This window comes from Podarcis bocagei (assembly GCF_964188305.1).
Source record: "Podarcis bocagei genome assembly, chromosome: 12".
Lineage (NCBI taxonomy): Eukaryota > Metazoa > Chordata > Lepidosauria > Squamata > Lacertidae > Podarcis > Podarcis bocagei.
In genome coordinates this window covers 48356868-48375874 of record NC_138137.1, presented here as the reverse complement: position 1 = coordinate 48375874, position 19007 = coordinate 48356868, and the positions used below count along the sequence as shown (strand labels likewise).

The following is a 19007-nucleotide window of genomic DNA, read 5'->3' as shown; positions in this document are numbered from 1 at the left end:
CAATGTAATGTGGAAAAGAGGGAAAAGACTGGAAAAAACCAGGGCATGTGCCACATTCCTGTTGATCATCCAAGCCCTAGGTGTTCAAGGTCCAATTTTATCATGTTCCATCCTAAGTTCTGTCCTGTTTTCCTGGGATAGCATAGCAGCACAAACCACGATTCACACCACCATAGCTAAACGGAGAGCCCTGGGAGCAGGGTGCCAAATTATGCTCCTAAGCATATTTATTTATATGTTTTCTCCCCCGCTGAACTCAATGAGACTTTCTTTCAAGTAAATATGTGTTTAGGGATTGAGGTGCCAAGGCTTTGATGGGGTGAAGGCATTAGGGGACCGCAGAAGATTACGAGGCAGAAAAACCATTCTCAAGCTATTAAAAGAGCTATTCTCTTAGTTTGTTTTTGCAGTAAATAAAACATCATTGGCTCCTTTAAACCATTCATTTGCATCAAAAGATTCATTTGCATTTGTTTATCTAATCCAGAAAGAGCTTACTATAATAGAGCACACTCTCACCCTCAATAAGGCTATTCTTTGCAGCAGAGTAGTGTGCCTTCATAGCTACAATGCTCTCAAGATGGATTTTGGCAGTGCTGGGATCTGCTCCATAGATGAAACCATTTGGTTTTCTTTATTGTGTTTACCTCATTTGTTGGCTGAAAGAACATAATAATTACATCAGTGGGAAGCCCAGTGGATTAAGTGTGTGGGCAATAGAAATGGGAAGACCCCCTTCTATTTGTAACTGTCCCATCTCCTGACTTCAGTGGCGTTCTCAGTTTGATATCAGTACATGAGACCAGAATGAAATATATTTTCAGATGTCACAGTAACCCTGTTCAGGTGTTCAATTGAATACATGGAGGAGGCTAACTAGTGTTGGGTCTATTAGTCCTGCCTCTGACACCCACACAGTCATTGTCATGCTTGCATGGAATCAGTACATGTATACCTGAAAACTCATGATCTGTGACTCAACATATTCCAAAGCATGCATACATAAACCTTGTGCATACTTGAGCATAGCACATTTGTCCATATGCATTAAACTTGCAAGGGAAAAACACCTTGATATGTTCAAATGAAAAGAGCTAGCATCTTCTTCCAGTATGGAAATCTTCCAGAACAATTTGCAAGGTCCGTAAATGTTGGCACCTTGTGTTTTGTACACCTTTTGTGAGAAAGCTTTCGTATACATAACCCTGCTCTTTCTCCAAAGGCCTTCTCACAACTGCATTTCCACCTAGTGCAGTATTCCTGCATTTTGTGTGCCCGCAGAGCAGTAGGCTATCTGCATGCAATGAATGCAGAGCTGCTACCTGGGAGGCAGACTTGCTGAGCAGAAAGCAGACTTGCTCTGAAGTGAATATCCATGCTACTATTTACAACTCTTCCTGCTTTTATAGGAGAAAAGGAATGCATAGCCTTCAAATTTATATATATTAAAAACACTCCTAATATAAAAGAGATTTATAAAATGTAATGAAAGCCCTCTCTGAGGAATACAGCCCATTCCCCCAGATATAGATTATTCTGTATTCTAAGCTTAGAAAACCTTATTCTCTTACAACAGAAGAGGGGAAACATGGCGGCTGTGTGCAGAAAGAAAGAAGCAAGTGCACACTTACTACTTAATTTTAAAAAAATAAAATGGGAAGGCCAAGTGCTGAAAGGTTGGAACAGGTGTTTGAGGATAAGACAATGTTAGCAAGTTTTCCAGCTTTGCATGGTTGCCTTGTGACGTGCATGTGTGGTTTAGTATAGAATGGATTGCAGAATTCACATCTGATTGGTCTATTTGAAGGCACACAGATTGACCCTAAAGCACCCCAATGCTGATATTATTGAATGAGACTTTGTGTTGTCTGAAAGCCCCAAACTATGCATCCTTTTTTACCTAACTGAAGTTAAGAAAAACCACCTTGAATAATTGCACTCTAGCAGTTATCAAAGTTTGACCAAACTGCGGGAGGCAGTGGAAGACAGAAGTGCCTGGCGTGCTCTGGTCCATGGGGTCACGAAGAGTTGGACATGACTAAACGACTAAACAACAATGTTAACAAAGCCCCAAGTGTTTTGAGATAAGGCCTCATCAGATTCATATGCTTGGTGGTTCATGCTGCAGTAGAGAAACCACATGGAGTCAAAGCTCAGAAGCCATAAGTCTGAAGCCACTTACTTGGAAGTAATCCCACAGACTTCCGTAGTGCTCCTCCAATTCAGCATGTAAAAAAGTATTGTTGTTTTATTACTTCTCTTGATTGGGTTTGTTCTGCTTACAAGGGTAGGGTGGGGGGAAGAACACAGGAAGCCTTTGGCTTAATTGCCAGACTTTCTTCAGTAAACAATACAAAGTGATTAGAGATGTTTTTTTGGCATGCGCAGGCCAAAGCCACCTAGTGAGAGTTCAAAGAACAAAGCAAACCCTCATTGGAAGAAATTATGCAGCTAACTAAACTTGTATATCTTGGAGCCAGCCATTTCTCCAGCATCTTTGCCCCATTTATCAATGCACAATTACTGTCACCATTGTGTGGTGTCATTAGGCGTAAGGTTACAAGTGCCAGTCGGGATGGGGAAAAAAAATTGCAGTTATGTTGGCATAATTTTTCATTATCATCTTCATTAACCAGAGCTAGTGGGAGTAAGAGTTTATCCTTGCTCTTGTCATCGTCATGACAACGCTTCCAAAGCTTGTCTGCCAAGAGTCCACCCAATACAAAAAAAGCCTGAATGTCCTCATTATTCCGCCTCTCGCAAGCTCACCCATGCCAAGGGTGATACGCGTTGCAGAGGGCCCTTGATTTATCCCCTGTGATTTCTCTTGACAGCCTGGTATGGTGTCTCAGCTTAAGGCAATCGGTCTGATTTCACAGTTTAATTACTGCTAATCTGAGGGAGCGTGGTCAATGCTAATGAGCCAGTAGCAATCAAAGCAGTAATGGCTACACTCACCCTGTTTCATTCTTGTCCCCCACCCCTTTGAAATAAGCAAGGCATAACCCCACCCTGGCAGCATACTGGGAGTGGGAGTGGGGGGGAGGAGAAGTCTGATGTACAATTTGTTATGAAATTATTTCAAGCTGAAACACACTTTCCGAAGTACAGTATTGTTGTCTCGCCCTGAACAGGAAGCATATGTTCTCTTGTCAAAAGTCTTCAAATTATTTCTTTATTCATAAGAATATTTATAAGCCTTTCCCCGATAAAAATAATATATCAAGGCGGTGCATAATAAAAGAACTAAAATGATAAAATAATAAAATACAGGGTATGTGTGTGTGAGAGGGGAAATAACCAAATTCATCATCTAAAAATACTTGACAAAACATTTGTTTTCAAAAAGTGGTGAAATATCAGAATTGTAGGTGCGATATTCCAAATTACTGGAACCACTATGCTAAAAACTTTGGTTTGCATAGAAACAAAATGTATATGAGATACTGTAACCGTGGGACAGTTAGGAGGGTTTCTCCAGATTATCACAGTGAACTGGACAGTATATAAGGGACAAGGTGGTCCTTCAGGTTAATCTGGTCCTAGGTGGCTTAGGACTTATACGTTAACAGCAAAACCTTGAACTTAGCTTGGTAATGTACTGGCAGTCAGTGTAGAGCTATCAGCACTGGTGTAATATGCTGATGATGAGCTGCTCTGGCTAAAAACTAGACCGCAATATTCTGAACCAGCCTCAATTTCACAACCAACCTTAAGGGTAGCCCCACTTAGAGCATATTGCAATAGTCCAGTCTAGAGGTTACCAAAGCCTGCACCACTATGGACAATCTACCCCTGTCCAGGATTGGCCAAAGCCAAAGCTGGGGAAAAAAACTCTTAACCACTGAGGACACTTGTGCCTCCAGTAACAGGGATGTATCTAAGGGTACTTCCAAGGTAGATACCTGTTCCTTCAGGGAGAGTGTAACCCCATCAAGAACAGGAAACCTGACAATTTCCTGAACATGGGAACTGCTCATCTACCAGCCTTCTGGCTCACCAGGATTCAGCCTCAGTTTATTGGCCTTCCTCCAGCCCTTCATTGACTCCAAGCAGTGGTTGAGAACTCACACCATCTTGTTTCAGATGTTACAGAGAAGCAGAACGGTGTGCCATCAGCTTCCTGGTGCCACCTTGCTCCATTAGAGGAAGCTAATGACCACTTCCAAAGCATTGGGACAAGATGGTACCCTGAGGGACTGCATTAAGCAAATCCCAGAGGGATGACATTTGCCCAAATCCATGCTCTGTGAATGGTCCTGCAGGTAGAAATGAAACCACTGAAGTGTAGTGCCACCAATTCCCATCCCACAGAACAGGCCCAGGAGGAGACCATGGCAGATGATACTGAATATACTGAGAAGTTGAGCAACAGTAACAGGATCTCACACCCACTGTCCCTTCATGCTGAAGGTCAACCAAAGGGGCAACCATTGCTGATTCAACCCTGAAACTATTCCCGGTCTCTTCCAAGATTATCTGTAGTTGCATCACCACTACTGTCTTGATCACGTTGCCCAAAAAAGGAATATTAGCAGTTGGCCAATAATTGTGCAGCACAGTTTGATTTAATGTTGCCTTCTTTAGGACCAGTTGTATAATTGCTTTAAAAAATAATAATCATAGAAGTGTTTCTCCTTCTTGTAATGAGACCTTCACTACTGTCTGGACTCACAAGGGCTTCCATGGTGGATGACCTTTAATCAGCTTTAATCAGCCAAGATGAGCAAGGCTTGAGAGCATATGTGACACATGCATACTTGCAAGCACCTTGCACACATCCTTCAGTTGATCCCATAAAACTTGGGACACCTTGCCTGGACTTGATATAAAAAGGAAGCAGCCACAGATACTAAGCTGTAACAGAGGAAGCAGCGAAACAACCCAGAGGGTTCATTAGCCAATCAATTCAATTCCCAGCAATGGAAAAGTGAAAATATACAGAAACTCTGGATACAAGATATCCAATTCAAAAAGAGACAAGGAGGCAGATTTGAGATGGAACAAAAACTGATGATCGGAAAAAATGCATTCAAAGGGTGTGACAAATCTACCTATGCACAAGATCATGCATTGTTTTTAGTACTTAGTTTGGAATAACTAAGTGCCATCTTTCTCTATGGGGTTTTAAACCAGGGCTCAGCAAACTTTTTCAGCAGGGGGCCGGTCCACTGTCCCTCAGACCTTTGGGGGGGGGTGGACTATATTTTGGAAGAAAAAAAGAACGAATTCCTGTGCCCCACAAATAACCCGGAGATGCATTTTAAATAAAAGCACACATTCTATTCATGTAAAAACACCAGGCAGGCCCCACAAATAACCCAGAAATGCATTTTAAATAAAAGGACACATTCTACTCATGTAAAAACATGCTGATTCCCAGACCGTCCGCAGGCCAGATTTAGAAGGTGATTGGGCCAGATCTGGACCCTGGGCCTTTGTTTGTCTACCTATGATTTAAACCTTCAGAGACCCTGAACTGTTCCAAAAGTTTAGAAACTTCCAAATCATCCTCAGAGGCAGGATACTAGTGTCACTACTGAACTGAAATGAGAGGAAGGAATCCAAACTGCAGCTGCAATGGCTGTGATCATTCCAGGGATCTCTGTTTGGGATATCATTTGCTCGGTAGTAATGGGCAGTTCACCCTCTATATCTCTTCACTCGTGCTGAAACTCAAAAGCGCTTTCCTCCCCTCTCCCCGATCTTCAGACAGAATGTTCCCCTTTGCTGGTATACCAGTTAGTATCTTCTGCCTTAATCTCAGTGGTCCCTGGAGGAAGCTATCTCAGCTGGATGGGATGGAGTCAGAATGTACCAAGTCAGCAAATAGGTCAACCACTTGCTCATAAATCATTTAGTGCACGTCATGAGTTCTAGCCGGCTGCCAAGACAAGTAACATCGTGTGTTGGGATCATGCCAGGGACCTCTGCCAGCTGGAGGCAGGCAAAGGATGGGCACGGCAGCTTTCTTGATGGGCATTTGCCCACTGTTGCCCCATTGTGGCACTACCATCTTGGGGTAGATGCAATCAGTTTTTGCCAAAAGGATGTCCAAAGGAATCCAAAGTAGAAATGCCTCCCGATTTTTAAACCTTAGCACGTGTTACACTAGGGAAGTCCATCACACAGCTGCGTCACATGGGTTGGCTTTGAGTTACATCCAAACCAGGCTTGTGGTGTGTTTCTCTCTAAACAAACAACAAATTATAACTACAGTGGTACCTGGGTTCTCAAACACCTCAGTACTCAAACAACTTGGAACCCAAACACCGCAAACCCAGAAGTGTTCTGGTTTGCAAACTTTTTTCAGAAGCCGAACGTGCTCTGTTTTGAGTGTTATGCTTCCGATTTGAGTGCCACACTTCCGTTTTGAGTGTTACTGTCTGTTTGAGGTCTGTCTGTTTCTGCTATTTATTTTGCGTTTTTGTTTTTGCGGCTTTTTGTTTTGTTTTTGTGACTGTGTGGAACCCAGTTCAGCTACTGACTGATTGATTGTGTGACTGCAGTACATTGTTTATTGATTTCATTTTATGGATCAATGGACTCGTTAGATGGTAAAATTCATGTTACATTGCTGTTTTAGGGGTTGTTTTTAAAAGTCTAGAATGGATTAATCCATTTTGCATTACTTTATATGGGAAAGCGCACCTTGGTTTTGGAACGCTTCGATTTTGGAATGGATTCCCGGAACAGATTAAGTTTTAGAACCAAGGTACCACTGTATAGGGAAAACAAACCATGAGTACTGGTTGGAACATATTGCTTAACCAAGCAAATGCTACTTAGCTTAACTATGGTTTAAAGTGATGTGCAAACCAGGTCAATGCATGTGTGAGAGCACTTGTGTGTATGTGAATGTGGGGAGCTTGCTTTCAGGCCTGAAGCAAGAGAAAGATTGAAGTGTTTGCTTACACGGGCAGCAGAATGCAGCATTATTTCATGATACTGTACTGCAGAGTCTGTTTCCTCCCAATGGAATTATTTTTTTTCTTGGTATTTTCTAACTGTTTTTGTCATCTGAGAATTCACAGCAGCACCAAAAGGCATCTCAGCATAGTGCTATTTAATAATATATCAAATAACTCTGCCAGTTACAAAATTACAGCCTGAGCATATGGACATTCCTACTTTGTTCATTTGTACCTACTTCCAAGTAAGTGGGCACAGGATTGTAGCCGTAAACTGCAATCCTGTATCCAATTGCACGTGCTGAATTTCAACCTAGGTTATAATGGAGTTTAGTTATGCAAAGAAAAAACAATATACTGTACAGTAATATTACTGGGTTAGCTTTTCAGCTAAGAGCACGACACATGGAAGCATAATATTAATAACCGTTGATGACTTAGCATGCATACGCTTGCCTTTGTGGGCTTGGGTTCTGATAAACAATCTGAAGAGCAACCCTTAAACTTAACAAATGGAATTATTTTACTGTTGAATGTCTGTTTTGGTACATGATGCCTTCCACAGAGGCTGTACGTACCAGTTTCTTGTTCTAGTTTTCAATTATTAGTTTTGTTTTATCTTTTCAAATCTGTATCACTAGTCTCTTAGTGACTATAACATTTAAAGCTGCTGAACCACAGTTTCCCATATTTATTTGGATTTCTCTCGATATTCATCAAACTTTAAAATTACATGATTAGGTTACAGCAGAATTCTGGCTGATAAGAAAAATAAAATTAATTCCCGCAGTCCAAAACAGAGAGTTTATTAAACAAATTTAATTAAATATTAACAGGAATAACAATCATTTCTGCTTAATGCACAAGGGACTGAGATAACCAATGACACAGTAGCCTGGTAGGAAATGCTAATTAAAATACCTGAACAGAGCTAGTCTTATGACAGGGGGAAAAACTTCAATATATGCTTGTTTTATCTAAGGTATTAACTCCCCCCCCCCCTTTGTGGAATTAATTTTGTGAGCTTCTCCGTCTTTTGAAACATTACAAAAAACCAAGTAAAGGAATGCTCTGAGAGTCTTTGACCCAAGTAAACATAATGCATTATTGTCTGTAATGTAACATTATCTTCCCATCTAAAGTACACCTAACGTTTTCTTATCAGCCAGAATTATACTGTGTATGCAACACAATCCTAGGCAATTGGAGAACCTGTCTTCATGAATGATCTAGCTTCCCATCCCCATAGCCTCAACTTGTGCTCAGGCTATAATGCCCACAGTTTCGTTCTTTAACTTGGGAATAAGTCCCACTGAACCTACTAGAACAGCACTGCATGACAAGTGTTGCCTGGTATCTGCCAAACCTATGTTATGGAGGGAGCAGCCCCATCAACATGTCAACAGATGACTTCACACGCATGTGCTGAAAAATATTTGTGAACAGGGGTGAAAAAATATCTCACAGACTCAACCCACTGACTGCCAAGTGGATCTTGCTAGTTTAGAATACTTGCAACGCTTATTTTTGGTTGTTTCAAATCCCTTTGAAGGAATCATTTCTTCAGTGGGGAAAAAAACATTCTTATTAAAACATTTTGAGAAAGCTAGCAGGAAGAGCTTTTCACCAAGACGGAAAGAAGTCATGGAAAGAGTCAAAGAGCAACCTGCATGGCAGTTGAAATGTGAGCGCTTCTGGGAATTGGTTTAAAAATTTGGAAGACAAGGCGCAGCTCACACACTGGATGAGAAGCAGGCAGGCGGGTATCCTTTCAAGTAGTAATTTCTCAAATGATATTCTGCTCACTGGCAAGCTCCTGTGTTATTGAAACTGTATTTCTTGAATTGTTTGAACTGGTACAATTTCTAACCTATAATAAAGCTGCCGCCTTCTGTTTTTCTAAAGGAATACTGCTGTTGTTGTTTTCCTCCAGGAAAGGGGTGAAATGGCAATGGCGCTGCCTCTCTCTCGAAATAAAGAAATCAGAGAAAACAGACAAGACAAAGAAGGATGAGGTTAGATTTGAGACAAACCTAGTAAGGAACAATATTAAGAGGGGGGCGGAAGGGGAAGAGGGAGAGGGATAAGAAGCCTTCGGGCAAACAAGCAAGAAATGCAGCAGTGGTGAAATAAAAGGGAGAACAAAACCGAGTCACATTTCATCTCAGAAACTCTGGATAATTCCTTCCCCTGCTAGAAAAGGTCTTAAAGGATAACTGTACTAGAGGACTCTCAATTCAACTTGGGTTAGCAGTGCTAGAATGATTAGGAGAATTCTAATACATTTTCATTCATTGCAATCACTGGAGCCAGAAGCCCATTCGAGTTAGGCCAATACGATACAATCCCTGAATGGTAGAGAAAAGGATATCATCTAATATTGATACCTTCCACCAATTGGCATTGCATAAAATAACAGCAGCCACATGAGGGCTTGGCTTTCATTTCCACAGGTCACCAGATACCAGGCTATCATTTGCTTTAATTTGCCAAAATAGTTGAGGCGTGGATTTGAAGCACAGGTTGCAGTGATATGCAGTGATTAGGGGGAGTTTAAATTTAGACACCTTTTGAAGGTCTGACCTTGTGGATTCAGCATAGTATACAGCATCTTAAAAATATTAACATGTAACTTTGGACAGGAGGTGAATGCAACCAGGCCTATGTAGCAGGAATTTTGAGTCTTTGTTGATCAGTTGTCCAGTTGGCTTGTCTCTGCTGGGGTGGCTTGTGTGATTCCAGATGTAATTTTGCCACAGGTCTTTTAATTTAATTTAAAACTGAACTGAGTAACAACAAATGTGTTGTCTCTTATCTTATGGGTGGCATATCACAGAGTTCATGACAAATGAAAGCATTGGTACCTTTGGATCATTAACAGATCTGACAACAAATGAATGAGCTTATTCTTTTGATGATCTGATTATTCTGTTGATTATTTTTGTTAACTGAATAAAAAAAGATTTATTTTATTTTTTACTTAGGATCCCAAAGTAAATGGAGGGAAAAAAATCTTAAGTGTAAACTAATTTGCAGTTTAAGCTATTTCTAGAAATAAAGGCCACCTTTTAATATTTTATTCATTACCAGTCCTGTATATAATAATCCACTCAAACAGTTTAAAAATAAGCAAGTACAATCCAACAGAACTGTGGGAGATTATGAATCTCCCACAGTTCTCAGATTCACAGATTCACAGATTATGAATCTCCCACATAAAAACACATAAAAAGAACCCTGCTTGAAAAAATGGGACAGCCCGTTTTTGTGTGTTTGAGATTGTGGTGGCCATTTTGGGTGCTGTGATCTTGTACTGTGCTCAAGAAAAATCAATGCAGAGCCCCTGCAGAGCCCCAAGGTGCACATTTTTGGATGCCGTGCAAGATCTTGCTCTGAAAAAGCACTTTTTTCAAGGCATGGGCCACGTGACTCACCAGGGAGCACGCCCCAGGAGATGTGCATCCTGGTTTTGTGTCTCCAAAAGTTGGATGGCATGGTATGCTGTTCTCACAGTGACCAACTAGAAGTCCATGGAAAGCTCACAGAGAGGAACCATCTTCTCACTTACGATTCCCAGAATTCAGCGGTATACTGCTTCTGACAATGGAGGGAGTGCTAACCTATAGCCATTATCCTCCAAGAATTTGTCTAATCCTCTTTTGAAACCATCTGTGACCATCATTCTTGTGGGACCACATTCTACCGTTAACAAAGTATTTTCTTTTGAATCTTCCAACATTCCACGTCACGGGATGACCTTGGATTCTAGTATTACAAGAGAGGGAGAAAAACTTATCCCAATCACCCCAACAACCATTTTGTTAACAGTCGTCAGGAATGGAGGCTGATCTTAGGGCACGTCATATATTTTATTAGAAGATCTGCATTTTCACATTTGAGTTCTTTAAAGACAGATCGACATCTACTTGTCCTTGATCATACTAGGGAAAGCTATGCACTTATGCTCAATTGGTTACTTTACCAGATAAGGAGCACATCTTTGTGGTTCCAGGATCTGATATGGCTGATATATTATTATCAGTGCATTCATCAGTCATTAGACAAAATGAGTCCTGGGCACATCTTCCCCATCTCACTGGAGAGTTGACCGCATCCTAGATATTAGATGTAGGGAGCAAGCTCATCCCTACCTTTTCTCTCTAGGACCACTGTGACTGCTAATGAAAGGAAAACGCTCCCCACATCTGACACAGTTGTGTGCTCAGTTTGAGAGCAACACAACATGGATGGGAAAGGAAAAGCTACACTCTCTCTGGGAGTGTATTTGGTAGCCAGTAACACAACAGCTCAGTACTTAACAGTATTGGTTAGAACCATTACCCAATTAGAGAAATCATACTGTGCAATCCTATTCATGCTCACCCAGAGGTAAGCTCTGATGAATTTAATGGGACGTATTCACATGCAAGTGAATACAGCACTGCAGCCTTAGTCAGATTAATTGTTTAATTTGGAAAATCTTATTTTTTTCCACAGGAATAAAAACAATAATTCTGACAGGATGGTTCATCTCATGGATGCTTTAGCTGAGATTCCTACATTACAGGGGATTGGACTAGATCATCCTTTGGGTCCCTTCCAACTCTACAATTCTATGACGCTATGATTCTATGACATGGAAAACTTGTTTCTATATCTACACTTGTGTTATAGCAGGTACCATATTATAAGAGCCAATCCTTTCTTTGTGAAAGAGGGGCGGGATGTCTTCTCTAAGATGGTGGCGATCATCTGCAGTTCTTGTAAGCACCAGTTGTTAAAATGGATGGTTTTTAAAAATATATATATTTATTTCCTACATTTCCTCTAAAGAGCTCAATGTGGCAATACATTCCCCTCCCCATTTTATCCTGCCCTGTGGAATGCCCTCCCATCAGGTGCCAAAGAAATAAACAACTGTTGAAAGCCGCCTAGAGTGGCTGGAGAAACTCAGCCAGATGGGCAGGGTATGTATGTATGTATGTATGTATGTATGAATGAATGAATGAATGAATAAATAAATAAATTATTATTATTATTATTATTATTATTATTATTATTATTATTATCCTCAAATTATGCCTGTAAGCTAATGACTGGTGACTGATCCATGATCACCCAATGAGCTCCATGACTAAGTGGGAATTTGAACCCTGGTCTCCAAGGACCAGGCCCAATGCTCTAACTGCTACAATCTGCTGCCTGATCAGAGGCAAAGTGTTCCAAAATTATCTGATCAGTGAATCAACTAAAGGTTGAACACCAGCATATACAGTGTTCATTACTCCCAGAATGACCAGCTCAGCTATTGCAGTAGGCAAAAATGGACAATACAGTGGTACTTCTGGTTACAAACTTAATTCGTTTTGGAAGTCTGTTCTTAACATGAAACTGTTCTTAACCTGAAGCACCACTTTAGCTAATGGGGCTTCCTGCTGCTGCCGTGCCATTTCTGTTCTCATCCTGAAGCAAAGTTCTTAACCCAAGGTACTATTTCTGGGTTAGCGGAGTCTGTAACCTGAAGCGTCTGTAACCCAAGGTACCACTGTAATAATAATAATAATAATAATAATAATAATAATAATAATAATAATAATAATAATTTATTACTTATACCCAGACCTATATTTCTATGCTGTTGTGCAACACTCCTTTTCCAGATAGCAGGTTATGGGAACAAAAGGGCTGTTGTGAGTGCGTTTTAAAATACAATGAATATTGCTGTTTTTTATTGCTAAGACAAAATAAATTGCTAAGACAAAATAAATTATTAATAAGATTGTAAATAGAAATAGAACTAAATTGAAAAATAAGATTCATCCATATGCAATATTATTATTATTTAAATGCCTACCTACAAATCATTCATATATAATGCCTTCAGGACACAACTCTCTTCTAGTTCACCAGCTACCCAAGAGACCTTTCAGCTAGCTCTTTATTATGCAGGGCTAATGCCATACTCCGCCAGCTACCGTACCCATTGTGACGTAAGATGACTTGATGTTTTCACAAGAGCTGTTCTCTTTAAACGTGCCATCTTCTTAATTCATTCTCCCAAAGAGAATAGTAACACATTACAGCTTTTCGTTGTACCAATATTAATTGTCAATGGCTTGTTTTTACATTGGAAGCAAATAGCTCACATGGATTAGATTTTAATCTAATTTTTTTTAAAAAAAACCAGCTGTGATGAAACAGTCCATTGTTCTCCTGGCAGGAATGGCTACTTTTCCCTCCAACCAACAGAGATAGGGAATAAAACCTTACCGATTTGTAACATCTGCAGCAAGTGTAACGGCAGAAGTAATGCTTATGGTTTCAAATCTCATCTTTGTCAGGCTGAGTTCTGATAATGCTCCTTGGAATCCTGCTATGCTGCCGAATTGTTGTTAATTTCATCATGACAAGCCTATGCTGGAAGGGCAAAGTCAGTCGCGGGGGAAATGAGACTTCCAGTGGTGCAAGCCTTTCTGCTATGGGGGTGCCAGGTCCCCTCCAAGGCAGGCTTCCTATTCCCTTCAGGCTTCCAAGGCATGGTGTGATTCTTAGAACCATAGAATTGTAGAGTTGGAAGGTACCCCGAGTCATCTAGTCCAATCCCATGCATTCCTGAGGAGGCTCAAACCACCAACCTTCTGGTTAACAGCCAGACACCCTGACCCTCCGTGCTGCACATCTACTAAAAGTTCAAGAATATCATATGAAAACCTGGATTTGGGAGTCACTGCAACAAACTAGTATGGGCTGTCAAGGTCTGTGTTTCAGGAGATGGAGCAAATTAATTCAAATGGGTGGAAGAGGGCAAGATTCTTAAAAAAATGTTTAGGGGTCTTATCTTTAATGATGAGATGTCAAAGGGATTTCATCTTTGTGTCCATCCTCCCCCCCCCCCCAATTTCCTACCCTGACAAAGATCTAGCAGCCTGTAGTTCTGGGAACTGTAAAGGAAGGTTCAAGGATATACTTAAGGCTTGTCCACACTTGTTGCGTGCCTAGAAAACACATGTCCAAGCAGCTGCCGCCCTCCTTTCCCATGGAAAACCTGCTCTTTAGTTTTGTTGTTGTTGTTGTTTAGTCATCTAGTCATGTCCGACTCTTCGTGACCCCATGGACCAGAGCACGCCAGGCACTCCTGTCTTCCACTGCCTCCCGCAGTTTGGTCAAACTCATGCTGGTAGCTTCGAGAACACTGTCCAGCCATCTCATCTTCTGTCATCCCCTTCTCCTTGTGCCTTCCATCTTTCCCAACATCAGGGTCTTTTCCAGGGAGTCTTCTCTTCTCATGAGGTGGCCAAAGTATTGGAGCCTCAGCTTCAGGATCTGTCCTTCCAGTGAGCACTCAGGGCTGATTTCCTTAAGAATGGAGAGGTTTGATCTTCTTGCAGTCCATGGAACTCTCAAGAGTCTCCTCCAGCACCACAATTCAAAGCTCTGTAGCTTTAATTCAGAACTAATGGCAATACGTAGAAATTCCAAGTGCCATTTGCTCCAATTGAGTGCTAAAGCAACAGAAGTAATTAGATTATAACACTGTGGTTAGGATTCGATAGATGGAAGGTAGGATGCAGCAGAAGGGGGGAAACAACAACAGCAGGGAAAACAGGGTGGGAAGTCGACAAGAATAAGAGAAAAGACGAAACTGTGTTTTGACTGTATATGTAAAAAAAGTTGAAACTTCATAAAATATAATTGGGGAAAATTAGTGGTTTTCCCCCAGGGGAAATCAGTGGGACAAGAGGAAGTATGGAGTTTGGGAGTAACAGAAGGGAAGAAAAAGGGAGAAGAACACAAGAAGATTAACTTGTGTCTCAGAAGGATAAAACCCACTGTGGGCCATTTGCTCATGTAACTGAACATTAGGATTCAGCCCCCAGCCACATGAGAGCAACAAGATCGTTGATCCTGACTTGGGGCACTTCTAAAGTCACCTCCAGTTTCCCCCCTGGAGAAGTATAATTTAACCAATAGCAAGGTTATCTCCAGTTTATGGAGATAACATGGAAATCCTCTTTCTGCTCTAACAAGAGTTGTTTATCAGAATAACAGTGCTCAGGTAGCAGCCTCTGAACCTCGACTATGTAAATAAGCTGTGTATGTCATGTACCGATGGGGCTATTAAGTATCATTATGAGAACTTGGCTTCCCTCCTAGACCACCAAAGCATATCTGCCGGAATGGCTAGAGCTAATATTTAAAACCACTTTAATCTACACTGCAGTTAATGTATCTAGATATGCAAATGGCAAATTTGCTAACAGAGTAGATGGTACATAATTTAGCATTCACAATTTACAACAGAACATCTGAAAATATACCCCTATTTATGCTAATCAGTCCTAACTTTTATATTCTGGAAGGTATTGCAGATAGGGGCTCTAAAATCTAAACAGGAGTAGTGCGGGACAGAAACAAGTTCCAAAAGTAGATTAAATGTATAATCTGGTAATCCACTCCCAGAAGGCTTTTAAAAGAGAGAGGGGGAAATGAGCAATGGGTACTTAAATAAATTACCCAGAAAATGACTGCTTGAGAGAAGAGTGAATATTATCTCATCAGCAAGATGCACAAAAGAAGGGGGAAACTAGAGAAGTCTAAAAGGGTGGAGATATGGAATCACATCTTGTTACTTGAGTAGTAAAAGGGAAGCTGTGAAATGATCTGTATGGAAAGGGCTCTCACAAAATGCAGACCTATGTTAGGTGGAATTCTGGTGCTGTTTCATTTATAATTTACTCATTAGGAAATTCTGCAAGGGGGCAGCATAAGACTTGGTTTAAATATATTAATGTGACCATTAGTGACTGACTGACTGACTGACTGACTGACTGAAAGAAAGAAATAACCTTACACCATACTGAATCAAATATGTCTTAAGAAAATTAATTGAAGGCAGGACTGCTAGCTTGGCCCCATGGCCGTGGGTGCCCGGGACCATGGGTGCCATTAAGCGTGCATGGCCCTAGCGTTGAACTTTGTGGGTGTCCAGCCCCTTCATGGGGAATTTTGTGGGTGCTTGGGAACCCAGCGCCCCAGGGGGTTGGCACCCATGAATTGGTCCATACAGTGGTACCTCAGGTTAAGTACTTAATTCGTTCCGGAGGTCCGTACTTAACCTGAAACTGTTCTTAACCTGAAGCACCACTTTAGCAAATGGGGCCGCCTGCTGCTGCCGCGCCGCCAGAGCACAATTTCTGTTCTCATCCTGAAGCAAAGTTCTTAACCTGAAGCACTATTTCTGGGTTAGCGGAGTCTGTAACCTGAAGTGTATGTAACCTGAAGCGTATGTAACCTGAGGTACCACTGTATTCCATTTTCAGGTCCAGGTCCAGGCAACAAGTGGCGAAACAAGGTGATAATCATCAAGGAAGTTGGTGTGGGGAGTAGACCCCTTTCTTTGCATTTGTAGACTGAACTAATGCATAGTTGCAATACAGCAGGCTGGTGAAGGCATGCCCAGCCTCAGAGCTGAAGCGCTCTTTCCTTTCCTCTCACTGTGAAGCTAGCCCTTATGTTTACAGCTCCTTTATTTATTTATAAGTAAATCAGCGTATCAGACTAAAACACAGATCAAGCCAACTGCAGGAGATCAGATTAATCCATCTGCTTTGCACAACAATCACTGCATTAAAACAGCAAAATTAAAGTTAACAAATTAAAAACAAACACATGTTACAAGACAGCAGATGGAGAGCAATCAATTTGGTGGTGCCCTTTTAGATCGAATTTCTCCATAGGCCTAGGTGAAGAGATTATTCAGGTAAAACTAAACAGTGATCGCTTCAGCTGTTCCTCTGAGGAGAGGGAGATCCATAGATTTTGTACCACCACAGAGAAGTCCTTTGTGTCACTGCACTATGAGCTTTGCCCAATGGCAGCATATTAAGAAGTGTCTCACCTGCTGATGGTTTCTGAGCACAAGTCAAACTGCTGGTTTTCACCTTCAAAACTCAACACTGCCAGGGTCCTGTTGACCTGAAGGAAGGAACTCATCATCCCATAGGTTCCTCCCCACGCTTTGCGATCTTCCATTAAAATTCTTTTGTGACCATCTCACCATCTGATATGGTTAGGGGTCTTTTTGGTTGTGATGGCTTAGCTGTGAAATTTCATCCTTGGGGAGGCTCACTAATCCATCTCCCTTTGCAAGTTCAGAAGACGGTTATTTCAAACGATTGCCAGATTCAGACTGCTTTGATAATTAGATGCTCTGTTTGTTTTCAATTGGAAATCAAATTGTTTTTATCCGGTGTTTCAATATCCATGGCTTTTCATTGCTACGCTTTCTTTGTTTTGAAATTGTTCTTTACGACTTTCTTTTCATTCTTCTTGATTTTACCAGCATGGATTGCTTTGAGAATCTTGGGCTACAAAGCTGTTTATAAATTTGAGAGCTGAATAAATTCATCTATAAAGACCTGTCTTTTCACAGGAAAATGAATTGGTGGTGGGTTGAATCCCCAAACTCATATGATTTGTACAACTCACAGTTTTGCACCTCTGTGCCACATCAGGACAGCTAGATCACATAGGCTGCAATCCTAGACTCATTTAACCTGGGAAGGGAGCTTCCATCAGATTGCACTGATAGAGCCATTCTCAGTAGCTGCCAACTTTTCTCCTGGAAATTAGCATCTGTTGAAATTCTTACAATAGGAGGTATTCGCTAGTACAGTCCGCTTACATATCCCTCCAGTTACGTAAACTTCAGGATACATAAGTGGCAAACCTGAAAGTATATTTCCGGGTTTTTGCCACGTGTGCATGCGCAGAAGTGGTATCTCTGATTGTGAAAACCTCAGGATCCGGCCGGACCTCCGGAACAGATCCTGTCTGCAACCGGAGGTACCACTGCTGTTATGGAGTAGCATTTTCGTTTACTTCATTCTTTAACCATATTTTAACTGTATAATTAGGCTTGTAATGAGTCACTTATCTGGTAGCCTGTGTTGAATAAGAATCACCTCTAGATGACTAGATAAATAAGCCTTTGATAACCGGATGTTTATTGTCATTCCACCACCACCCCTCACCCCATCACAATGCTATGTCATTGATAAGTCATAAACCACAAGATGTAAGCAGGCAGGCTTGTTTCTGAGGGCAAGTAGCTGTTACGAACTTGTTTGCAGAATTTGGGTATTTTATATTTGTTTTTCATCTACTGCTTCTGTCTATTCCACTACAGGGTTTTAGGACTATGAATAATCACTTTGGGATTCCTAATGGAAATCAATTCATAATTGTAAGAAATACATAATAACTACCACTACCATTTAAAAAAACAACAATTAAAATAATACAGTTTGGCTAATAGAACTTTGGCATAGTGGAAAGCTGCAGGAAAGCCCACACCACACATGACGCCACCGAGGTAGCAGTTGCTAGACCAGGGGTCAGCAACCTTTTTCAGCTGTGGGCTTGTCCACCGTCTCTCAGACCATGTGGTGGGCCAGACTATATTTTGAAAATAAAATGAAGGAATTCCTATGCCCCACAAATAACCCAGAGATGCATTTTAAACAAAAGCACGCATTATACTCATGTAAAAACACCAGGCAGGCCTCACAAATAACCCAGAGATGCATTTTTTAAAAAAGGACACATTCTACTCATGTAAAAACACGCTGATTCCCGGACCATCCGCAGGCCGGATTGAGAAGGCGATTAGCAGCATCCGGCTCCTGGGCGTTAGGTTGCCTACCCCTGTGCAAGACTGTGAAAGAAAGGAATGACAGGCATTTCCAAATGGTGAGCCACACATTTTCATTTTCAACTGCTCTTGTCTTTTCAATATATAAGCCCCCAGGTTTTGGAGATGTGCAGCATTAGCTGAGATTTTGTGGCGGTTCGCAAGTCCATGCCAGCCTGGCTCCATCTCTTTTCCTTTATGCTGTTGGTTCAGTACCCACATTTGTGACTGATGGGAAAAACGAAAACCTGCAGCTTGGTTGCACAGATAGAAAACACACAGCTTAGCCGAATGTTAAGCCCGAGACATACAATGCTTGGCTCAGACAGAGCAAGAAATGCTACCCTTTTCCATCTGGCTATAAGGCTCCAGATAAGAAAGTCAACCAGCAAAAATCCCAACCT

General features: G+C 41.3%; 1 protein-coding gene across 1 annotated transcript in view; it reads right to left on the bottom strand.

Annotated features, from left to right (window-relative positions):
* Positions 1 to 19007, bottom strand: part of PTPRN2 (protein tyrosine phosphatase receptor type N2) — a 630954-nt gene that overhangs the window by 181424 nt on the left and 430523 nt on the right. The window lies entirely within an intron of this gene.